Source organism: Neofelis nebulosa, chromosome 15 (assembly GCF_028018385.1).
Source record: "Neofelis nebulosa isolate mNeoNeb1 chromosome 15, mNeoNeb1.pri, whole genome shotgun sequence".
NCBI lineage: Eukaryota > Metazoa > Chordata > Mammalia > Carnivora > Felidae > Neofelis > Neofelis nebulosa.
In genome coordinates, this window is record NC_080796.1 from 65,516,720 (window position 1) to 65,532,975 (window position 16,256).

Below are 16,256 nucleotides of genomic sequence, written 5' to 3' on the forward strand. Positions count from 1 at the left end.
TCAGTGCATTTTCTCTTTCTTATGATTTTCCCCCCAATTTGTTTTATTCCCACAAGACGGACAGGGGTGGGGGCAGCCTGCCACCATCTGGACAGAGGACCCTCCTCAGGCAGGAGGTGCAGCCCGGGCCCTCTGGTGGCTCCATCAGTGAGCTGGTTTTCAGGCAGGCTGTCATGAGCGCCAGCTGGAAGGCTCCAAGGGCCGGAAGCAGTGGATTCGGGGGCTGGGTGGGGAGCACATTTGTGGAGCTACAGGTGGCTGGGCGAGTCCTTCTCTATTCCCAGGAGCTTCTCCGTGGGACTGTGCCACTTCACCAAATAGCCGTTCTTGTCAAACAGAACTTGGTGAAGTTCCATTTAATGGCATTTCTCAGGATGCCCCATCCCTTGGGCTGGACCTGTTCGTTCCCTTTCACGGTGAGGGGAGTCGTCCCCACTCTCACAGATCTTGCCGCTCTTACCGAATTTGATAGCCAGCCTCAACTCTTTGATTTCCGCATTATTCCCTGGCTGCGGCCTCCTGAACCGGTTGCGAGGGAAGGCCAGGCTCTGTAAACTACTAAGTATATTGCACATGCAGGTCGACGACTTGAATATCGCTCATGTCTATTTTGCCTCGTTGCGAAGCCACTTTGGTGAGGACGCAGATGAAGCCCCAAACGTTATCCCAGGTACGCGTCCAGGTCAACCAGGCACCCTTCCATGTCCTTGACTGGACAACTCGTGCATGTGGTGAGCAAGCGCCAGTCATGGCTCAGGGGGACACGGTGTTTGCTAAGCCGGTGCCCCAGGGCCCTGCACAGCAGCCCTGACTCCCTTCCTTATAATTTTCCTTAATAACCTTTTTTCTCTAGCTTGCTTTATTCTAAGAATACAGTATATAGTATATAAAATACACAAAATGTGTGTTCACGTACTATGTTATCAATGAGACTACCGGTCAACAGTAGGTTATTAAATTTTTGCCAAGTTAAAATTTATATGTGGATTTTCAACTGCACGGGGAGTCAGTGTCCCTAACCTCTGTGTTGTTCAAGGGCTAACTGCATAGGCAAGGTTTACAAGCATAGAATATTTTGGGGGAAATACCAATGAAATTAAGAGCGGCTGGCTCTGGAGATAGGAACTGACAAGGCAGGCGGAGGGCCGGAGGGCAAAGACTTGAATCTGGTGCCTTTCGAAGCTTACCATTTGCCACTATTCAAAAATAATCATATTTAAACCTTAAAAAAAAAAAAAAAAGGTGAACCAATCCAAAATAATGTGCTAGAGATGGCTAGAATTTCAGATATTAACCTCAAAGGAATGAATTTCACCATCTTTGGGTGACATAGCCCACAGTCGGACACTGAGGGGGAAAAAATGCAGTATGTGTTAAAGCTATTGTTATCGACAGATGTGAAAGAGAAGTTGCTTTTGGAGGTACACACCCATAGCTTTCAAATAAGGCGCAAGGAGAAGCAAAGTTTTCCCCAGTGTATTCCATGTCTGTGGCAGTAGAGGCAGGAATTGGCAGGAGTCTAGCATCCCTGAAACTCCTACCCTCGCCCCAGCCCCACCCCCCGCGCACGCACACCATCATTTTGTAAAGGTCGTCCCACAATGAAGGGGTTGTCAACTCAGGGTGGAACGTGCCCAGCCGTGGCCCTCATTACACTGATCCTTGCTGTCTTCCCCCCTCATCAGCCCCGACGTCAATATTTCACCTGGGAACTAAAATTAAGTCATCACCCTTCCTGTGAGCAACACTACTCCTGAAATAAAAATTTTACAACATTAGTTTGGAGGAGGATCACTTAGCATTTGAAAACACTTCCCCTGTGACCTTGAGCTTTTATCGCTTGGGAGCCAAAATGAGAATCTCTGAGGCAAGATTTATGAATAAATAATTAACCACGAAAATAAAATCAGCAGTGAAAAAGACGTGGGTCCTTTCCACTTACGACGGAAGTTCCTCTTGTGGATGTCACACTCCATTTTGTGCACACAGCATTTTTAAGGGACAAAAAAAAAAAATTCCATTCCAAGATGTGTGGGCCTGATCTAACCACAGGAACCATAAAACCACGAGGGCGCGTTCTTCCATGTGTTTTCCTGAACCCTCAGAACGTGCCCAGGTCACCCAGACACGGAGCAGCAAGGACAACACTGTGTTCGCCATTCTGGGAGCCTTCTCCTCCTCGGGGTTGGCTCCTGTCCACCCCGCTCCACCCTTCTCAACGAGAGGGCACAGGGTACTTTCCCAAGGGCCTGCCAACCAGCCCACAGTCCTCCCCGAAGACGGGGTGAGGAGGGAGCGCAGCAGCGGGGAGGTCTTTGGAGAAGCCCTGAGGCTCTACAACGCCACCTCGGAGCGAGGCTCTGTAAGAGCAGCTCACCCAATGAGACACAGTGATGACACGTTCCGGGCAACTTGGAAAAACCATCACCAGGAAAGAGAGCTCCCTCTCTCCTCTAAATGAAAACTCTGTGTTAAGAGAGAGCCAGCCCGTCGCCTTTGGCTCTGATCTTGCCAACAGCTCTTTGAAGATCTACCTGCAAGTGACTCTCCCTCTCCCCTGACGGGCTCACCTCCTAACGAGCCACCCATCCTCATCCTTCTGCAAGCAACCAAAATGTTCCCAGTGTAATGAGAGGAGCCCAAATCGAAGAGTCCCTGCTGTTCCAGGTGAAAGAACAGGGGCACGAGACCTGCTGCAGGGTGGCTCGGAGTCGAGGGACCTCGGGAGCGCTTCCCGGGGCTCCCAGTCCTCGAGGACACATAAAGCTGAAAATCTGCTCCTTGTGTGTTTTTTATTTCCTATCGGTTTTCTTTAACCTGCTGTAATCTGCCTCCCTGCTGATGCATTTTAGTCAGGTATCTCTGAAGAAAGAGAACGGACCAAATGATCCCGAAAGCCAACCAGCTGCCAAGGATCAGAAGAAGGCCCTTCCCAGCTTCCTGCCTGTGCATCAGGCAAGTTCTCCATCCCGGGTTGGGGGTGGGGGTAGGGAGGGAGAGCTGGGTTCTTGCGGAGCAGCCTAGGTCTGGGAAGTTCAACGCGGAAGCCTCCAGGCTGGCGGGGAGCCCCGTTCCTGGGGTTGAAACAGCAGAAGCACTCTTCCCATCAGAGGAATGAAAACCGAGGTTAATGCTCTTCTGTCCCCCAAACTCCCCCTCAGAAGTGAGGCTCATTTGGAGAAGAATTCCTCCAATGGTCGCGCTTGAGAAAACCCTCAGGGGGGTTCTACCTTCAGGACTCCAGGGCTCCATGCCCCCTGCTTTGAGAAGGGGTTTTTGGTGGGTGTGCGTCTGCATGGCATTCCCTTTACACGGAATTTCCACCTGGAAGCATCTTTGGGATACTATTGGCAAAAGCACCCTGTGAACCCTACAGTATGATACTGATGGCAGTTCGTCTGTGCGTTTGACAAACTGCTCACTTTTATTCTTTGATATTCCTGACAGATTTAAACTGTTGACCATCTTTTTTTTTTTTAATTTTATGGGCTTTTTTAATTTTTTTTTTTTATTTTGAGAGAGAGTGTGTGTGAGTGCGGAGGGGCAGAAGAGAGAGGGAGACACAGAATCTGAAACAGGCTCCAGGTTCTGAGCTGTCAGCACAGAGCCCAACGCGGGGCTCAAACTCGTGAACCATGAGATCATGACCTGAGCTGAAGTCAGGAGCTCAACCGCCTAAGCCACCCCGGCGCCCTATGACTATCTTATTCTTAAATCAACTTTTTTATTCTTGCCTTAAATATTTTTAAGCAGCTTTATTGAGGCGTAATTCACACATACTAAACTGCAAATATTCAAATGTACGATCGGGTGAGTTTCAGCAAAAGGAAACACCCCTAAGACCATCCTTCCAATCAAGGTAAGAAATCTATACATCAGCCTCAGAAGTTTCCTCACGCCCGTCTGGAAGCAGCTTAGTAGCAAAATAACACAATTTCTTGCCCAGCTCTGTGAGCGTGGGCCTCTTGGCACATTTTCATTTCCTCACACGTAACTCAGGGGATGGCTCGGGACCCAAGCCTTCCATGAATCTAGTCTTACTAGATTCAATAAGGAGGCTTAAGGAGGCTTACAACCAAACCCATTAAGGATGGGTCTCCTTAATGTGCTTTCATCCTCAAGCTATGACACAACACAAGGCATCATAATATTTAAATTTTTTCTAACAAAATTCCACGAAGCTGCCTCCCTTAACAGCACTGGTTTCATGGACCAATAACCGGTATAGTCACACCGAGTCCCACCCTCAGAAGGACCATGCACTTGGGAGTTTTACGCTCTACAGTCGCCACCTTAAAATTCTTAATAATTTCACCTCTGAATTTGCGCTTAGTAAGTGAAGTCCATGGGACAACGGAGCAGGAGGCTTGGAGCGCTGGGTCCCATGTAATCCTACCTCCCACCATCTCCCCACCTTCCCATTGCTCAGCCGTCTCCTCCCCAGCCTCTGGTACCCTTGGCCCCTTGTTCCTGATCCCGTCCCACAATCACTGCCATCCTCCACCTGGGGTAGAGACCGGGTAGCATGGAGGGGTAGAGGCCTACATTCTGCTGTCGTTCTCTGTGCCAAGCAGGGGTAGGCTTGGGGTGAGACACTCATTCTACGGCATCCTGAGACAGAATAAGACAGCATCCATCCTGCACCCAGCTGGCAGCACCCCTGCACATTTGATGGGCCACGAGGGGTGGGGAATATGGGAGAGTCAACTTCAATCCAGGTGCCGTGCACATCCAGGCACAGGTTAGGGCAGCCAGCATGTGGGAATGGAGATTGACTTCACAACCTCATCTGCCCCCACATTTTTATTTTGCACTGAGACCCTCAAAGTGTGTGCTCTCTAAGACCAGGTTTTATTAATTTAAATTGCCTGATGTAGTATAGGAATCAATAGGACAGTGCTTCATCTCTGCTATGTCAAGAGGTAATACAGGAAATGACATTTCATGGCGCTAAAAGTAACGATTAGTTGATGACCCTCTGCCCGTGGCCATCGTGTCACGCAGGGGCAGACAGAGACAGCTGGCTCAAGGAGCTGCACAAAATGGTGATTTCCAAGCTGGAACTGAACTGTAGCAAACACCAGGCTGAATTATTGTTCCAGATTGCCAGGTATAAGATCTGAGCAGATGGAAGATCTTCCTGGTCTTAGGATGAATCTCCATCCACCCTCCTCCAGATGCCTGTCCCACCACCTCACTGCTGCCTAAGATAGATTTTTAAAACATCTATTACCAGCACCTCATAATAGAAATCTACCCTCTAGCACCTCAGGGGCACCTGCGTGGCTCAGTCGATTAAGCATCCAACTCTTGGTTTCAGCTCAGGCCATGATCTCACAGTTTCTGAGATCAAGCCCGGCATTGAGTTTTGTACTGACAGGACACAACCTGCTTGGGATCCTCTCTCTTCTTTTCTCTCTGCCCCTCCCCCTGCTCTCTCTCTCAGAATAAATCATTTAAACTTAAAAAAAAAAAAAAAGAAAGAAAAAAGAAAAGAAAAGAACACCTCAGTCGTTTTCTAGGGCTGGCGTAGCAAAGTATCATAAACTGGGTGGCTTAGATTGACAAAACATGACCGTCTCACAGTTCCAGCCACTAGAAGTCCAAGATCAAAGTGCCAGCAGAACAAAACAGTATTTCCAAACAAGGTCACATGTTCTTTTTTTCTTATTTTATTTATTCATTAAGGTCACATATTCTGAGATCCTGGGGGTTAGAAATTCAACATGAATTTCAGGGGGCAACACAATTCAGCCCATAACAGCAGCCATGAGTCAACCGTCAGAGACCATGCTTCAACAACAACTACTCCCAAGAGGGGAAGAATATTGACCAGCCCCAAATTCACAGGGAGGGTGAGCAAGTATTGACTAGAAAGGAGAGAGAGAAATCTGAGGCCTTTGGCTCTAGAATGCAGCTGGGGTTTAGGACAGAGGTTTGCAGGGAGGGAGGAGAAGGAGAGAAAATGAAGGATCATCACAGAATAAGGGGACAAAAGAACATAGAAAAGAGGGACAGAGCCAAAGGACTGATTTGCCACCTCCTCACAGAGGCCCAGGCCTACTCCTGGAGCTGGAGGAAGAGCGGCTTTGGTTAAAAGGTTGCCTGTTCTGGGGGCGCCTGGGTGGCTCAGTCGGTTAAGCATCTGACTCTTGGTTTCAGCTCAGGTCATGATCCCATAGTTTGCGGTTCGAGGCCCACACTGGGCTATCAGTGCAGAGCCTGCTTGGGATTCTCTGTCTCTGTCTCTCTCCTCTCTCTGCCCCTCCCCCTGCTTGCTCACTCTCTCTCTCAAAATAAATAAATAAACATTTAAAAAAAAAAAGTTGCCTGTTCTGATCTCCAACTTCACTCTCATTTTCCCAGTTTGGAAACTTAAACACACACACACACACACTACTGTCAAAAAACTGTCAAATAATCTCTAACAAGCTTTCCTTTGTTGCAGGAAGGGCCACTTTCTCTTCCAAAGCAAGTTCTTCCAGGAATGGATCCTGCATCTCCAACTGTGCCCAGGCCTGAGTCAACACTTCTTAACTGTGTTGAGCAAAATTGTGCAGCATCTGCAAGCCTGGATATCAGAAGCCCATGAAAAAAAGAAGAAAAGAAGTTGCAACTGCTTCACCTTCCTGGAAAAAAGCAATCATCTTAACGCTTCTTCAAATACATTCAAGTGTATTATAATGTACATACCAAACGGCAGATGGGTATTTAAAATCTTATTAAGAGCCCCTGCCTTATCACCAGTCAACCTCAGCACCTGTCATCTCCTCTCCAATCCTGCTTTCCTAACAGCATGCGGTGGGTCAGCTAACTGCTTGCACAGCAGAGGAAAGGTAAATGCGTGTTCTCATGAACATGCACTTATTAATGGCCCTAAACGTTCAACAAATTAGCAGATTTTAAAAATTCATTAACACTTGTGTTCCTAATCCATGGATTTGTTCATTTAGTAAACGTGAGCTTATGGTCAGGAGCTATTAGCATTCATAATTGCTCTTTGGGGGGAATCTGGCAAGGTGATGAATTAGATGGGGTTTTACTTTTTTTTGAACCCACATGTGTTGAAATCCTCTGCAATGGGAAATAGCCAAGCCTTGTCCAGGGGTGGAGCCACGTGGTTTTGAAGGGCCCTGGCACACCAGCATAATGATTGGCATTGATTCTCAACTCTTTGAGTTATTCTCAGAGTTTCCAGTTCCTTCCTCCACTTCTAAACTCCAGATTCATAAAAGCTTCTGCATCTTATTCCATGTGCCTTCCTACTTGACAAAGAGATTCTTGGCTTATAATAATTTAGGGTAATTAGAAGCTTTTGAATAGTAGTTACATAATGAATATGGCGGCCCCAAAGTGATACTCCAGGCAAGTCTAAAGTACTCATTTGCTGAGTGTTGCTGGACATTGGTGAACTTCACAGAAACGAGCACTGTCTGTATGCACATACACAAAACACCTTGACCCAAGTCCCAAATAAAAGAGGATGGCCTGGTGGGGAAAAAAAAAAAAAAAAGCAAACCTGTATCAGTCAGCTCAGGCTGCTGTAACAAAAGACCAAAGACTGTGTGGCTTAAACAGCAGAAATTTATGTCTCGCTGTCTGGAGGGGAGAAGCATAAGCGTGGTCAGGTTTTGGTGAAGGCTCTCTTCTCGGCTTGCAGACGACCACCTCCTCATTGTGTCCTCACCGGACAGAGAGTGAGCCACCTCTCTCTCTTCTTATCTAACCCCATCATTAAAGCCCCACCTTCACATCTTCACCTAACCCTCATTACTTCCCAAAGGCCCATCTCTAAAAGCCATCACATTAGGGGTTACAGGTTCACATGTGAACGGGGGTGGGGGGGCAGAAGGAGGGAGACACAGTTCATTCTATAGTATTCTGCCCCTGGATCCCAAAATTCATGTCCATCTGGCATGCAAAATGCATTCACTCTATCCCAACAGCTCCAAATATCTTGTATCATTGCAGCATCCATTCTAAAACCCCATCTAAATCTCATCTAAATCAGATACAATGAGACTTAAGGGTCAATTTAACCTAAGGCAAATGCCACTCCAGCTGTGACCCTGTAAAACCAGCCAAGTTATGTGCTTCCAAAGTACGACAGTGGAATGAGCATAGGATAGACATCCCCATTCCAAAAGGGGGAAATGGAGGTAAAAAAAAAAAAATAAGGGGTCCCAAGCAAGTCCAAAACCCAATAAGGCAAATTCCACTTGATTCTAAGTCTGGAGAACAATCCTCTTTTCTGGACCCACTGGGGCACTGGTTCTACCTCCACAGATCTGTTGGGTAAGGTATCCCAAGGCCCAAGGCCCCAGGCAGCTCCATTCCCAAGGTTCCTCAGCATATCCTAGCCACAGGGCTCTGCAGGACAGGGCAGGCCCAAGTCTTCAGTCAAAGGCCATCTGGCCCGTTGGATCCAAGACAGCGACCCTAATGGTCTTTAAATTGCCTTTAGGCTCCTTCTATTTTCTTGAAGAATACTGAACAATTTTTTAACCAAATAGTTCAATGATCCAGTCCTGTAGGGTCTAAGAATTCCAACAGCCTTCCTTCATTTTATCTCACTGTTTTTATCCCTCGCTGGTATAACCCCAGCTCCATTCCTGGTTCTGTCAAAAAGGCTGGTTAGATCCACTGGTCACCCCATTGTCCGTTTATCAAATGGTTATTGAGCCACACCCTCGAGAACACACCTTGCGTTCTCTTCACAATGACCTTTCTCCCCTTCTGCATACGGATAGGGTGAGGATTTTCTGAACCTTCAAGTTCTGGTTCCTTGTTGCTTAATGATTCCTTCTTCAATTCATGTATCGCCTTTCACGTTCTGCTATAAGCGTTCAGGAAGGGCCAAGCTACTCCTTCAACCCTCTGCTTAGGAATCTCCTCAGCTAAATATCTATATTCATTGCTCACAAGCTCTCCTTCCACAAGACACAAGAACATTGTTCCAAGTTCTTTGCCACTTTATAACAAGAATCAGCTTGCCTCCGGTCTCCAAAAACATATTCCTCATTTCCATCTGGAGTTCACCAGAACTGCTTTTAATGTCCGTATTTCTAGCACACGCTTCAAAACCCTTCCCACTTCTACATATTCCCCAGTTTCAAGGCTGCACCCACATGTGTAGGGACTTGTTACAGCAGCACCCCCACTTCTTGGTACCAAAGTCTGTATTCGTCTGGGTTCTCCAGAGAAATAGAACCAATAGGAGGAGAGGGAGAGATAAGGATAAGGGTAGGGGTGGAGACAGGGATAGAGACAATTAGCTCATGTAATTTTGGATGCTAAGAAGTCCCAAGATCTCCAGTCAGCAAACTAGAAACCTAGGAGAGCCAATGGTATAATTCCAGTCTGAGTCCAAATCCAAAGACAAGAGAAGACTGATATTTCAGGCTGAAGACAAGCAGGAGAGAGAGAGAGAGAGAGAGAGAGAGAGAGAGAGAGAGAGAGAGAAAGTTCTCTCTTACTCCACCTTTTTGTTCTACCCAGACCCTTCCAGAGATTGAATGATGAAGTACACCCACATTAGGGAAGGCAATCTGCTTTACTGAGCCTATGATTCAGATGTTCATCTCATCCAGAAAAATGTTTACCCAAATATCGAGGCACCCTATGACCCAATCAAGTTGACACCTAAAATTAGCCATCACAAGTCCCAAGGAAAATCTGGGCACAGCACTATAACAGAACGTCCTCTGCCTCTCCGCTCTATTCCCTGCCAGCAATTTCTCTCAGGACACTGGCCAAGTGTTATCTTGACTGAACTAAGTGGGGAGAAGTAGGAGGAAAAGGGAAGGAAATGGAGAGAATGGGTGAGTTTGGGGCCCATACACTTTTGGAGTAAAACTCAGTTGGGGTAACCTGCCAGTTTATTGAGGGGAATTTTTAATAACCCCCTTGTATTGGCTTACATCTGTCCTACATTAATACCTTACGAGGAATTACAATAACATATGACTTCCAAGCAAGTAACAAAATCAAGAAGACAATTTTTTTATTTTTGTTTCAATGTTGATTTTTGAGAGAGAGAGACAGACAGAGACAGAGAGTGAGTGGCATAGGGGCAGAGAGAGAAGGAGACACAGAATCCGAAGCAGGCTCCAGGCTCTGAGCCGTCAGCGCAGAGCCCCACATGGGGCTCAAACTCATGATCCATGAGATCATGACCACAGTAGAAGTCAGACACTTAACCGACTGAGCCCCCCTGGCGCCCCAAGAAGACAATTTTTTAAAAAAGGGGTCACTTCGGGGCACCTGGGGGGCTCAGTCGGTTAAGCGGCGACTTCAGCTCCGGTCATGATCTCGCGGTCTGTGAGTTCGAGCCCCGCGTCAGGCTCTGGGCTGATGGCTCGGAGCCTGGATACTGTTTCGGATTCTGTGTCTCCCTCTCTCTGACCCTCCCCCGTTCATGCTCTGTCTCTCTCTGTCTCAAAAATAAATAAACGTTAAAAAAAAAACTTAAAAAGGGGGCGCTTATTAAGCTCCCACCATGTCCCTGACTCTCTCCTTATACCCCAGAAGCCCTTTGAGGTAGGTATTAGTATCCCCACATTACAGATGTGGAAACTGAGGTAAAGACGTGGTCTGCCACAACAGCGGAGCAGGACCTGCCCCCAGGAGCCGTCATGGCTGGTCTGTCATTCTCCACTACCCCACACTCGGCAGGTGACCTGCTGTTCATTAGCACTGATTCCTTTTCTTCCTCCACCTGTGTGCATCTCCAGAGAACGTTTTTCTCTCATTAGTATCAAAAATGAATCAGGGTTTTTAGTGCCCAAGCTCTGTAATCAATTAAGCATTTTAATCAGAGATGAGAGTTACAAGAAGCTGTCAGTAGATGCATTCCCAGGCAAATACTCCTGCCCATGCCTCATCGCTTCTAATAAGACAATAATAACACTTTTAATCCTGCACCCCACAGTTAGTGAGTCGTTCCTAATTACCCACAACTGCAAGAGAAATCTCTTTATTAGGCTCTGAGCTAATGCTGTCCTAGAACCCTTTGTATGATTTCACGAAGTCCCTGGGACAGAGCATGTCAAGGCAAGAGGAAACGGAGAAACAAATTCTTCCCCGTGAAGAAAGCCACACAGAAGACTTCACGTGTCCTACAGCTGGGATACAGCCAGGGGCTATGAGTCGGATTAAAGAGTGCTCGAAGTTTGTTTTTCAATGCATCTACCAGCAAAGAAGGAATCACAGCACATTCTCCACTCCATGGGAAAACAACTGCAGAAAATAGGGTTGTTCTACGCAGTCAGATTTAGCACACCATGGCCCTGTTACTAGTCTGTCCCCATTTTAAGGAAAGCAGACCTGGAGCTTGTGTTCATTGTAACACACCCCATGATTCTGCTAAATAACATTCTAATTGATAGACAATTTCAAACAGCAACCATCTCAATTTGATACGCCTCTTTCCCTAGGACACCAAGGGACACACACTGATGCCCGCACACTTCATCAGTACATTTAATTGGTCAATTACACAGGCCACGAAAGGGACTTCTCTCCCCTGCGCCGGTGTTTGGCTGAGAAAGCCTCTGGGGGAGAGATGGAGGCCTTGAGTTTTGAAAATATAACTGAGCTCTCTGTGACAAACAAGGCAGTAGAGTCTCAGCCCTGAGAGAACCCTCCGAGCGCCACTCCACCCGCCTCCGATCCCGCGAGAATAAATCCCCTTCCCTCCAAAATAGTAGTGAACTCTGCAACACTGTGAACAGCAGTTTGAAATAGTGTAACTCTCGCTGTCACTTTCCAGATAGGCTTAACACCGGATATTAAGCCGAAAGAATACAAATGCGGCCCGAACCACAGAACGCCGCATGCAGTAAGCTCACCGGAGCATCGTGCAGAGATTGTAACTAATTCACACCGCACCGTGCGCACTTCCCGTTCTCTTTTCATTCCACGCCACCGGCTCCTTCGCCACTGACACCATAGCGGGACATCTGGGCCACTGAAATTGTGCCCTCTCCCCTGTGACCTGCCACAGGCAAGCATTTAACACTCATCCCCGAATTAGATGGGACTCACTTAATCTGATGGGGTGCACTGTGCAGCTACACCTGGACGCACTCTGCAAAAGTCTGCATTGCCGTGAGATGCAGACTTGGGAGAATTTCCGGTGGTGGTGTTTTTAGAGCCTCCTCAGACCTGGAAAAGCAGGAAAGCTAGTAAACAGTAGCCCTCTGATGACGCGCATAAGCCGCCAGTAAAAGGAAACCAGGATCTAACACTCCCTGGCTTCCACCTCCCGAGAGTGCTCTCTTCCCTCTACACCATACAAAGTATCCACTCATTTCATAAACATGCTCTGACACTGTGATGGGCTCTGGCACATAATCCTGGGCCTCATCTGGGAGCAGAGAGCCAGGAGAACTGCCTGGACAAGTTCTCCCATTCACAACGCGATTCAAATTTAGGCTTGTGCTCTCTGTATGAAGTCCTCCATCAGTGACAGATAAAGTGAATGGCTGAAGGAAGAAATTCACCACCCAGACTTCACCTCCTACCCAACTGTCAGAATGCACCACGTCTAATGCACCATGAATTGTAATCCAGCTGTAATGAAACCCTGAATGGAAAGAATTATCTTGCGCAAATTTGTTCAATGAAAACATTTAAAATGGACTATGGCACACTGAATTGATTTTTTTTAAAAAAAAAAAAACACCACCCTCAAAATCTTTTTTTTTTTTTTTTGAAGAGGAGGAGGAGGAGGAGGAATGAGAGAGATGGCTGTATGCACTGCTCTGTGATGGACCTACTCCCTCCTAAATAGAGGAATCCGTGTTTCATGTCGTAATTAATATTTAGCCTATCAGCGTCTTAAGGATTATAATAATTATTTTTCTTAGTGAGAGGTTATAGCGAACTTGTGTTTATTACTGTATTACTTACGTGTGTGTTAATGTATGTATTATCATACCTATTTTTGTCTATGGACATCCTGTGTATTTATTCACTATTTTTGTAAAATATTGTCTCAAACGTTTTAAGTATATTCTCAAAACCTAGCAATACTTTCATCTCACTTTTATTTTATTTTTTTATTTTTATCTCACTTGGAAAAACCTTGTAATAGGACAAAGAGCTAAGTCTCATAACGTACTTATTTGCATGCTCTAGTTCCGCCATAGTAGGTACCCATAATTCAGTTGGTGTCTTTCCAAGGCATTCATGTACTACATTCAGCTATGGTGATGCATGCAGTTCCCCTCTAAGGAAGTGTCCTTTAGATACCTGTTTGTCAGTTACTACTAGTGTGATGGAACTATAAAAATAGTCTAGTCCCCACAGAACTACAAGTAAGCTTCTATTTAGATTTCATGAAGTTTGCCTCTCCCAACACCGTGGTAACCACTTGATAAAATATAATACATTTTAAAATTCACGGTTGACTTTGAAAGAAAGAAATTCCAGACATAAAGTAGGGATCCAAGCCAAACAGTCAACGGGAGCTGCACTTTTGGGTCTTCTTCGTGCACCAAACACTGGATAAGCATCTTTATATATAAAGCTTTTCTTTGATTGTGGTGGCCCCCTCACCCTGACTGCCATTCCCAGCTTCTAGGATAGAGTCATTGAAGTAATATTCTTTGTATGTGTGTTTCCTCTGTGTGCATCCTCAATGCTCTGATTATTGGCACCCATTTCTTCTATTGCCATTCAATTTTGACAAACCCATTGCCAAAGCAATCACACAGTACCACAGCAAAAAATTGCTTCTTGTAAGTAGATGACCAAATACCAACATGGCCACCTTTTCCCCCCAACCCGCTTCCCTGCCAGCTCTTGGTATAAACAACAGTGAGCCCACAGCTCTGGGATCCTCTGACTTGGCAAATATCTCATTCTATAGGGACCACATTGACTATATCTCTATAGAGAGGAGGGAGATAGATGATGGGAAGCACATCTACTCCCTCGTGTCCTTGAATTTCTTGGCTGGACCTGTTGGCTGGTCCACTGGTACACCAAAGTGACAGCCACCTTAAACCAAGTCTGAGCCATCTGTACTTCCAGTCTCCAAACCCAGACCATCTTTAGTGATCTGACCTAGCTCACCAACCACCACTTCCCCACCAATAGCTGTGCTCCATACTCTGTGTGGCAGATGGTTTGTCATCAACCCAAGATCTATCTTCCTTCCTTGCTCACTAACAGAACCTCAGCCTTGGAATAACAATGTGCTTGGTCCAGGAATTATGGTTGGTTTAAGCTAATCACAATAATCCCATTGCCCAGTTCCAGCTGCCGCCACTCAGATGCAGATGGATGGGGCTGTGGTTCTGGAAAGGCTTTAGTATTCTTTTTTTTTCTTTTTAATGTTTATTTATTTCTGAGAGAGAGCGACAGAGCATAAGTGGGGAGGGGCAGAGAGAGAGGGAGACGCAGAATCTGGAGCAGCTCTGAGCTGTCAGCACAGAGCCTGACGCGGGGCTCAAAGCCACGAACCGCTGGATGATGACCTGAGCCGAAGTCGGACACTTAACCGACTGAGCCACCCAGGCGCCCCGTAGAGTTAGTATGCTCGACAGAGGAGATAGACACTGCTAACAGTGCCCCTTCCCTTTTCCCAGCCATGAACATGGATGTCATGCCTGGGGCTACAGCAGACAGTTTCAACCAGGAGGAATCACACCAACTAGTTAAGGCAGAGAGGATCAACAGAAGGAGATTATGTCTTTGAGAACATGGCTGAACTGCTGCTTCCACACTACACTGCCAAACTCTAGACATATTTAAGATAATTAAATGTCCTTATTGCTTAAACCACTGTTAGCCGGGCATTCTGGTCAATGCAGCTGAAAGCATTTCTAACTGATATACCATTTTTTTCCCCTGCATTGCACTCAAGGCCCTGAGTAAATTTAAAGACTTAATTGGCTTTATTCAATGATTTATGAATCAGGCATCCCATCTGGCAAACAGAAAGCTCTGAGGAGCTGTGCAAAATGGGAGGCTTTTATAGGCAGAAGGAGGTAGGACACAGATGTTACTGGCAAAGAGTGGACTGTTTCAGGCAAGATCACCTTCCTTTAAGGGACGGGGGGGTCTATGAGAGAGACCACCTCACCAGTGCTCACCAGGAAATTCCAGACTGACTGGTTACGATTACATCTCTGGGAGAGGCTGAAACTGCTGTTAGGTTAGGTATTAAGTCTTGGTTTGGTGACATGGGCTTAGCACAAGCAACTCCGTTTTGAACTCGTCTCTTTTTTAACCCCATCAACACATAAAATAACTTTTAACCATTTTCCTCTGCACATATTTTGCAATAAAATAATATCATATTGTAATATTCTGTAATCTTATTTTTAAACTCAATTTACCAACTATACAAGTATTAAATATCATTTTGGTAGATGCATTAGATTTCTTCTTATGAATATGCTATATTTTAGTAGTTGAATTACATTTCTTCGTATGAATATGCTATATTTTGACTAACGCCCTGTTGTTAGAGATTTGTTTCTAATGTTTCTTGCTTTTGTTGCAATACTAGAATAAACATCCTTGTAGCTAAATCTTTGACACAACTATCGTATCCTTTCCACGGGATAAATACCTAAAAGTAGCATTGCTACACTAAAAATACTCACATTTTAGGATTTTCTTATTTGAATTGCCAAATACACCTCCAAAAAAATAGCAATTTATATTGCAAACTGGAGTAAAAGACTTGGTAGTCACAAACTCTAGCATTATTGTTTGTTACCTTGTATTTAATATTTGTCAATTCAGGAGCCACCTGGGTGGCTCAATCAGTAAAACTTCCAGCTCTTGATTTCAGCTCAGGTCATGATCCCAGGGTCGTGGGGATCATGGAGCTGAGCATGGAGCCTGCTTAGGATTCTCTCTCTCCCTCTGCCCATCTCCCCTGCTCATGCTCTCTCTCTCTCTCTCTAAAATAAAAAATACATACACTAAATAAGTAAAATATTTGTCGATTTGGTGGGCCAAAAATAGTTTCCTAAAGTTATTTTAATTTTGTTTTTTTCATTTCTTTGTGACCAATTATAATGTCTCTTATAAACTGCCTATTCATATCTTTTGTCCATATTTTAATTGATAAAGTCATTTATACTTCTCTGCTGAGTAATTTGAGTTTGTTGTTAAACAAAACTTCCAAGACTTTTTCTGTGAATGATGCTGTTCAGACACAGCTCTCCCATCTAGTATGGGTCCTATAGCTTTGGCAATCAGTATGCTTCATTTACATGTCTCCACATTAAATTTCA

The 16,256-nt window shown here is 45.6% G+C and overlaps 1 long non-coding RNA gene across 2 annotated transcripts in view; it reads right to left on the reverse strand.

The window, feature by feature from the left end:
• LOC131495597 (uncharacterized) overlaps positions 1-16,256 on the reverse strand; it is a 270,012-nt gene that overhangs the window by 109,688 nt on the left and 144,068 nt on the right. For both annotated transcript variants that reach the window (XR_009254009.1, XR_009254010.1), the window contains exon 4: positions 12,046-12,165. This is a non-coding gene — a long non-coding RNA (uncharacterized LOC131495597). The remainder of the gene's footprint in view (positions 1-12,045; positions 12,166-16,256) is intronic.